Source organism: Amphiura filiformis, chromosome 5 (genome assembly GCF_039555335.1).
Source record: "Amphiura filiformis chromosome 5, Afil_fr2py, whole genome shotgun sequence".
NCBI classification, from domain to species: Eukaryota; Metazoa; Echinodermata; class Ophiuroidea; order Amphilepidida; family Amphiuridae; genus Amphiura; species Amphiura filiformis.
The window spans coordinates 56,265,168-56,274,155 of record NC_092632.1 but is presented as its reverse complement, the minus strand read 5'-3'; the positions used below and the strand labels follow the sequence as shown (position 1 = coordinate 56,274,155).

General features: G+C 33.0%; 1 long non-coding RNA gene across 1 annotated transcript in view; it reads left to right on the top strand.

Moving 5' to 3' along the window:
- The first annotated feature begins 4,952 nt into the window (after positions 1-4,952).
- LOC140153417 (uncharacterized) overlaps positions 4,953-8,988 on the top strand; it is a 70,369-nt gene continuing 66,333 nt past the window's right edge. The window contains exon 1 of the long non-coding RNA XR_011859106.1: positions 4,953-5,167. This is a non-coding gene — a long non-coding RNA (uncharacterized lncRNA). The remainder of the gene's footprint in view (positions 5,168-8,988) is intronic.

Below are 8,988 nucleotides of genomic sequence, written 5' to 3'. Positions count from 1 at the left end.
TAACAAGGATAGCAAAATTAATGGCGCAATAACGGTCTACCAGAATAATATAACTTAAAAAGTAATATATATTTATTTAACATTATGGTAGACCGTGCTCATTTGGCTTAAATGAAGGAATAATTACCAATAAACATATCAAAGTTAGGAAGGTATGTATAATGTGACCGTGTATATTCAAAATATACGTTAGATAAATGCTGAATACGACCAAAACATGAGTTTTAATGAATGATTTCATTGGATCGAAGTTCGATAACACAATACAGTAGCATTGCAATGATAGGATTAAATACGCTGAAATCGAGTGCAGTTGTCATCAGTCTCCCGGTGGCATATAGTTACTGGCCTTGCTTCTCGCCCCCGAGATCTCGAGTTCGAATCCATGTAATGCTATTTTTCTTTCTTTCTTTCTTTCTTTCTTTCTTTCTTTCTTTCTTTCTTTCTTTCTTTCTTTCTTTCTTTCTTTCTTTCTTTCTTTCTTTCTTTCTTTCTTTCTTTCTTTCTTTCTTTCTTTCTTTCTTTCTTTCTTTCTTTCTTTCTTTCTTTCTTTCTTTCTTTCTTTCTTTCTTTCTTTCTTTCTTTCTTTCTTTCTTTCTTTCTTTCTTTCTTTCTTTCTTTCTTTCTTTCTTTCTTTCTTTCTTTCTTTCTTTCTTTCTTTCTTTTTTTTTTTTTCCTTTATGTTGCCAATTTACATTTACATTTACCAATGAACTAAAGGGAAACAATTGTTTTGTTTTATGATTTTTTTTTTTATTTCAGTAGGTATTTGTAACTGATTGTACTCTATATTTCCAATATGATTTAATTTGGATTAATTTTAAATTGTTTTGAAAGTGAATGTTGAGATAATGCGCTTATAATAGCAATCATGTGTCAAATATGCCTTAAATAATGCATATATTACAGCGTTTTGATACCTAAAAATATCTAGTTTGACAAAAAAAGACAATTAAAGTAACCAAAAAATGCGCAATGTTATTTGTTTTAAATTAGTGAAAAAATCATGTCAATCGAAAGCAACGCGTTTCATGAAGTTATGGTAATTTTACTGAAAGTAATAGATTATTTTTGTCTTCTTCAATACAATCAAGTGCAAATTTCCTGGGACACTTGTTCATATTTAGCGCCCTCTGTTCAATCAAACCGGTCATATGAAGTTCACTGTGTGATATTTTATTTGTATAGTTTCCAACCTGTTTCGAATCCCCTCCCTCCCCCACCAACCAATGTTGGAGCAAAAATATAGGCCATTTAAAGAATGAAGCGTTTGGTATACAACATTGAATAAGGGGTGCGGGAGGGTCATTGAACTATGAAAGTGTCCCAGCAAATTTGCACTTGATTGTAGAATAGCCAATTGTAAAATGTCACATCTACAACAGATACAATTTCACATGAAATTTATTTATCAAATATTTGTTTACTTATTTTAAATTAAAATCTGTTTACTTTTAGCCACAGTTACTGTGTTTGAATTGTGAGGTAACCAAAGCAAACTACATCTCAAGAATAAATCTAGAAACTACAGATTATTTGTTCACATATAGTAATTGCTATCTTCAAAAGATAGCAGATAACAGTATGCTATGTATTTTGCAGTGGAGTACTACATAGTAAAGCTCTTCACAAACCCATGCTCTTTATTTTAGTAAACATAGATTTTAACCTTATGATCTGCATTTGAAGTCACTCACATAACTATCACTTCCACAAGTGAGACAAAAACACTAAATCAGCTGAAAGTAAATGCCTGAGTTCACAGTCGGTACTCAGGCAATCTCAACTTAAGTCCCCATGATAACTCTCTCATTGTGTCTCAACGGCCAATTATATATTAAATAATGAAGAAGGAGGTGGCCTATATGCTTCACCCTAGCACACAAGATCAAATTAATGATTCTTAACAGTAATTCTTAATATATCAATTATATACAAGGGAAAGAAGAATCCACTTCGCATATTAGGCTTTAGCACATTTTAACATGAAATTACAATGGAAACATAACATGTATAGGCAGATAAGCCAGAGAAAAACTCCGGACACATCTGTCTGTGCAGGGACTTGAACCAAAAACCTTTGAACGCTACTGCACCCATTTCAACGTTCCACCAAAAGGAGGGTGCACTGCAAATTTATGGTATTTACACTTCAGTGATTTCAAACAAGAACAGTCTCCGGTCATCATAATTATGTTAAATATGTGGTTATTTGGAGATTCAAGCTTTTCCATACAGGTGTTGACTGCAGACGAAAAATTTTAAATGTTTTTCAAAAAATTCAAAAATTGCAGAATTGTTAATTGTCATGACCATATTTGGAATTAGCATGAAAAATGTATTAGAATAAGTGCAAGCACTGAAGCATATCATATAATTGGTTCAGTGGTTCTTAGTATAGCTCTTGATTTTGAGAAGATCAAAGCTTGGTACTCTTTTTATTGAAGCCTATGGCAAGCACACAAAGCTTTAATTGATAATAATGTCTTTCTGCTGTGAAAGTTACATGTATGAGAATTACCTATTTTCCATTGAAAACTGTGTTATAGAGAATTAGCAGTATTTAGCAATTAAGACTAACATGTGTGATTTTTAATGTATAAAACACAGACCCAATATTATTAATATTAAATTTTATGTCAAGCATAACAATGAAAGCACACTAGGGCACAGTGAGTGGATCTGGAAGATGAAGCAGGCAGAAGAAGAAATGGGAAGACAGCATCAAATGAAATTAAATGAAAAAACATCAAGGAATGGACAGGAATCAAGTTTGCTGAATCTTAAAGGGCAGTGGAGAATAACATGAAGTGGAAAGAAACTGTCACACAGTCATCAATGTTGGCGCCCCTACATCCAGACTGGTGAAGGGAACACTAAGTAAGTAAATAAATCCAGCATTATTTAGTTTAACATAAAAAATATCAAAATGTAGTTAGGTGAATAACATCTTGGAAAGGAAATACACCAAGTATCAAGATACATTATGTCCCCATTAATTTTTTTACGAGGGGGATCACACCTGTAAAATACTTTTCCAAGATCACACTTTGGTCACCACAGCTTATTACCGTTTCTTTTTGTCTCCAAATAACAAAACTCTGTACATATATTCTAACTCACTTTGTACTGACTAACACAGCACTAAGTGATTAATTCTAATCACTTTGTTCTGTGATAGTCCTGCACATTAGAAAAGTCAAGCATTTTACCATCAATATTTCCCTGGGCATGTACTACTCTCTGTCAACGCTGCCTGCACATCCAGCATGTGGTATACACACTTGTACTGACATAAAGGCAGGTTTGTAATTCTTACTAGATAACAAGCCTTCTAGGCTTTTACCATTTGAAGCCTGCCTATAACATACTTCAGAGAAACTCTAAAGTTGTCAAAAATTTGGGTAAAGTTGTAACATTTGCAGGTAATTTTAATCAACTTGCAGTTGTATCAAAGAGAACAAATCTATTTCTAGAAATCCCTTAGACCAATGAAATATTATAAGATTATTAAAATTGGTTGTTTCAGATAATAACTTTGAGATTTTTTCACAATTTTATGCTTTATTTGTTTATCTATTTTGTTTGTAAATTATTAAAATTGTTCATGTCATATATAACCTTTTACCTCATCAGATTGAGAACTCACATAAATCAATACAACTCTCAAAATCAATACATGAATATATTGACATCTTTCTGTTATTTATACTTTCCCTGCAAAGGTAAATGTTTGGGGACCCATCGCTAAGAGATTTCTTCAAAATCATATTTGATCTTATTTTACTAAGTGACTATTTATTGTCACAGGAAGTTACTTTGTATTGATTTATTCACATATATATTCATTTTTTTAATGATATAATGCCATGCTAATATTAAATACAGAAAAAAGTAGGTTTTATTACACTTGTTACATACCAAAATAATTATTAATAACCCACAAAAAGGCAAAACCTGTAGCATTATTTGTGTGGTGCCTGACAGTGCTGCTTTGCCTATATTAGCTAGAGTACAAAAATAAAAATTAAACTAGAATAGCAAATGCATGATTAGCCAATTGTAAAATGTCACATCTACAACAGATACAATTTCACATGAAATTTATTTATCAAATATTTGTTTACTTATTTTAAATTAAAATCTGTTTACTTTTAGCCACAGTTACTGTGTTTGAATTGTGAGGTAACCAAAGCAAACTACATCTCAAGAATAAATTTAGAAACTAGAGATTATTTGTTCACATATAGTAATTGCTATCTTCAGAAGATAGCAGATAACAGTATGCTATGTATTTTGCAGTTGAATACTACATAGTACGCTCTACACATACCCAATGCTCTTTATTTTAGTAAACATAGATTTTAACCTTCTGATCTGAATTTGAAGTCACCCACATAACTATCACTTCCCACAGTCTTGCGTAAATGCTTCAGCCATAGGGAGAAACCTGACGTGTGTTTCTTGATGTCTCCCCCAACCAAATGTTAGCTTGATGGCGCAGCCTAATTGGTCGATACCATATATCAATAGATCACTTCAATCTAGTTACACTTCTCAAAATTCACAGGCAAAAGAGACTTGATTAATTCACTATTTTTGAAGGCCAAATGTAACACAATATTGTGGACAACAATTCTATTCAATACACTTTTTTTACAAAACTCATACGTAGGAATCCTTAAGCTATGACGTCATTAATAATTACCCACAATGCATTGCAAACCATAATCCAATTATTGAAAAGCTCTCAAACACTCTTGTCCAATGATTGGCCATGGTTAAGAAATACCCTTGTTAATATTCATAAGCTACCTATGATGTCACTGCATATGATTTCTTTTTCCATTAATGCTTTTAGTTCACAGTGACTTAATCCACACTAGTTCTGTGGGTTACAACCATAGCAATATGCTTGATTGACTGACTGCCCAATGAATAGGTAATGAGCAGAGAAAGAGGCGTCAACCAGTGCTGCCACTTACAGATATATGGTTGGTAAGCGTAACTTACTGTTCACTCACATATCAGGCAAGATAAGAAACACACACGGATACTGACTGGATAGAAAGTACCCCGCTTCACGCTAGTTGGCTCCTTAAACTGATTTATTTTGGATACGCTTTGGACTTTTGCTATAAGTTGTGTAACAAACAAAAAACATAAGGTAAGTCATTTATATCTTTTAATTTCTTTCCATGATACTGGATGATACTTTTATTTCATTTTATTTCATCACTAAAAAGGTTTATATTTGATTTTAACTTAACTAACTAAAAGAAATTTATTGAAGAGGTAGGAAGAATTTTAACCAATCTCAAAGATACATTAATTGATTTTTAACAGTAAAAATTGCTACTAGGATAATGTGTGATATCGGTGTTAATGGTTTAAAATGTCAGTGGCATTAGCAAAGTTGCTTTTAGTTGGCAGATGGTGTTTTTAATTCATTTTTGCAGAAGCATAATATGTTTATAAAAGCAGGGCAGGAAAATGGATGCTCTTTATTAGCCTGTCAGCAAGACAGGAATGCTCTTTATTATTATTAGCCTATTAAAACCATCTAATATGGCAGAAACACATATTTTAAGATTCAATTGGTGATGAAATTTGTAAAGAAAAATACACAAATCTGCCAGCAAATACGAATTCTCAGTCATTAATAAATTTTTGTGGAAGTTAAAATGGTATGAAACAAGAAACCATTTACTTAAAGACCCCTTACTTAGAAATAATTAGAATTGCTGAGACACATTCAGTGGTATTGATCAGATAGACTAATATTCTAATAGATGAAAATGAAGTACTGGTTTCAAAATACTTGAATTTCAATTTGTCACAGAATGCTGATTTTTTTTCTTAGTTCTCGCCTTTCAATAATATGCCTTATGAATAAGAGTGTACTTACACTACATCAACGATATCAAATTCATTACTAATACTGTTGGTTATAATATGATCGTTATAAAGACAACTTTATTGGACTGAAATTGGTTGACAATGTGATTTGTGTTCTTGGGTAGTGCTAGATTATCTTTGTACCATATTCTATGAAAGCATGGACATAATACCAGTTATCCGGTCCTGATGTTGACTATGTTGTTGCAGTATACTGTCCAAGGGCATTAACAGAAGCAAGATGGACAGTACCAAATGTTTAGGAGAACTTGGATAAATATTGCAAAAATCAGGAATATCATACATTGGAATTATTCTTGAGAGGAGTGAATTCATGCACAGTGCAAATAGTGTTCATGGGTAGAGAGGTTGCTTTATTGAAAACTTTTACATGATTATCATTAGATTGAGAAACAGTATGAATAGCAAATGTGCAACGCCATCGTCAACATCAACCATAAGAAGTTCTTGTCATGACAAGAAGACAGTGGCATAGCCAGGGGAAGCCAGGGAGCAAACTGTTCCACTCAGAAATTTCAGTGATGAAAATGGGGATGGCAAAGAGCAAAGTGTCATTCAAATTACTAGAAATGGGATGAAAAATTGACAAATGGGGACGAAAATTTGGCTTTGCTGCAAGAAGAGTAATTTCAACATTAAAAGTACCACCATCACTTGCATTAGAGCACCTGTTAGCGATAACATATGTCAGTGTAAGAATCAAAGTATATCCATTCACACAGGGGAACCCACTATCAAAAAAGCTGGTAAAATGTTAAATTCTAACGATAATATAATGAATTTGTTTAAAGTATTGTTGTCTTCATTGCAAACCGTCTCTGCAATTTTAAATTGGTTGTATAGCATGTAATTGATTACCAACTGCTTGCATTGTTCACCATCATTCACATACATATATTGTAAATACAAGCTATGCTAGCATAAAAAAATTAAAAGTTTATACATTGAATTAATTTCTGTACCTTTAGGAATGAAATAATAGAGGGACACTTGTGTACAATCATGAACAATAGCTCTGGCAATAGTACTGCAAATTACTTGTATTCTTGATTTGATGAAAAAAATGTGATGAATTGATGAAATCCAAGGCTATGAAGATGAATTACAATCACTGCCGCTACCGATATACATCATATCACTAGGTGTGAATTTTTCATTTCAATAAAAGCATGTTTTATGGATTAAATTATAGATTAAGTTTCACAGAAAAGTTCCATTCAAAACATTTGTAACTGTTTTTTGAAATATAAGCAGCGTGACGGGGAAAAAAGACCATGTGGAAAACTAAAACGGCTTATTTGAAAGATCAGAAATATGCAATTTCTTTGGTGATTTGATTGCAACAGGTGCACTTAATCCCACGCAATCTGTTGATAATATGAAACAATTGAAACAGAAAAGACAAAAAGCTTAAATATCTACATCAATTATTTACTGATTCAATTGTTTACATGTTTTTGCTTCTAATAATACCATATAAGGGATTATACACTGTTAGATGATATAGTCAACTTCTGGGCATATAATATCACTTTACTTTTTTTACTACAGCTGATACTAAACTATAAGGCCAAATGAAATGATTTTCTTGAAATATTGATTGCCACTTGCAGTAACGTTATCCAATGTTTTTACTGATATAATCCCAGCATTCCTCATATTACAAAACCTCATGGATTATTCTCTTCAGTCTCACTTTTCTATCATCTCAAATTTGAAAATGCTATGGAAAATGCCACAGCATATTGCGCAACATATTGAAAAGGCTTGCTTTAAAGACTGATTCAAGTACTATTCATCTTATGCTTGGGAGCCTGCAATGCGTGGTACTCACTTGCTATACTGGTGTCTGTTAAATTATCTACAGTACATTTTTGTTCTGGTCAAAAATAATGTAAAACTATTGCACACCCTTGGCCTTCAAACTTAGCACTGGTACTAAATTAAGTTTTAGTCATGAAATATACTTTTTTTTTCATACAGTGCCAGATAAAAATTTATAAATAGGAAAATGCCTTTCTTATAAAAGGCTGGATTTGTCTAAAATGCTAGTAACATTGATCAGTGATAAATTTCTCCATTCAGATGATTCAGTCAATCACTCACTCATTCAAATATGTCATTAGGGAGACCCCGCACACAGATTTTAACGAATAGCGTGTGCCGAGTGAAGCTGCTGTGAGCTGTAACTACTCCAGCACGGCTACACCACAACACCGCAATGCTGCCACCCCACCAGCACTGCAAGATTGTGTGGCCTTATCATGCTTATCACACACATTGCAAGCACAAAGTCACACACTTCCATACGTGATGAACCACTGAGTGATACACAGCTTATTTGCGATACTGCTGGTACATCCTGCAATATTCACAATCACTTCTAAATTAACACCAATTTTTTTTAGTGCCATTCATATGAGTAATAAGCCATTCAAGTGTGCTTGAGCCAATGTACTCTCAAATACTCCCCCATAAAAATATGAAAACTGTTCCGCATTAAGTTTAAAACAGATTACTCTTCATTAATGGTTAACAAGCCGATTAACCTTCTAAATAAAACAAACTTTTAACTGTTTTATTACTTGATAAAGGCCAATTTATTACCGTAACCACCCGGGTATAAGCCCACATTCGGCTAAAAGCCCACCCCTATTTTTCAAAACATTCTGGGAACAAGGGTGCACTCAGGTATAAGCCCAGTACTAAATTTTGGCAAAGTTCCTAAATCAAATCAATGCTTTGCTCTCATATTTATGAACAAATAAAAAAAAATATCAGTTGATAATTAACATTCCACACTTATGATTTTAAGAAATTGACATAGATGATAGAAATTATTGGTACATTGGGCATATTCAAATGGGGGATGATTGTTTTTATTTTTAAATTCATGCACTAGCCCTTCCCCGGTTATAAGCCCACCCCCATTTTTGAAGTGAAATCTGCCATCTAGGGGGGTGGGCTTATACCCGAGTGGTTACGGTAATAGCTAATATCTACCACACTATGTGCATAGGCATAGGTGGTGCATTCTGTTGATAAAACCTCTCTCCTGGATCTATGCAG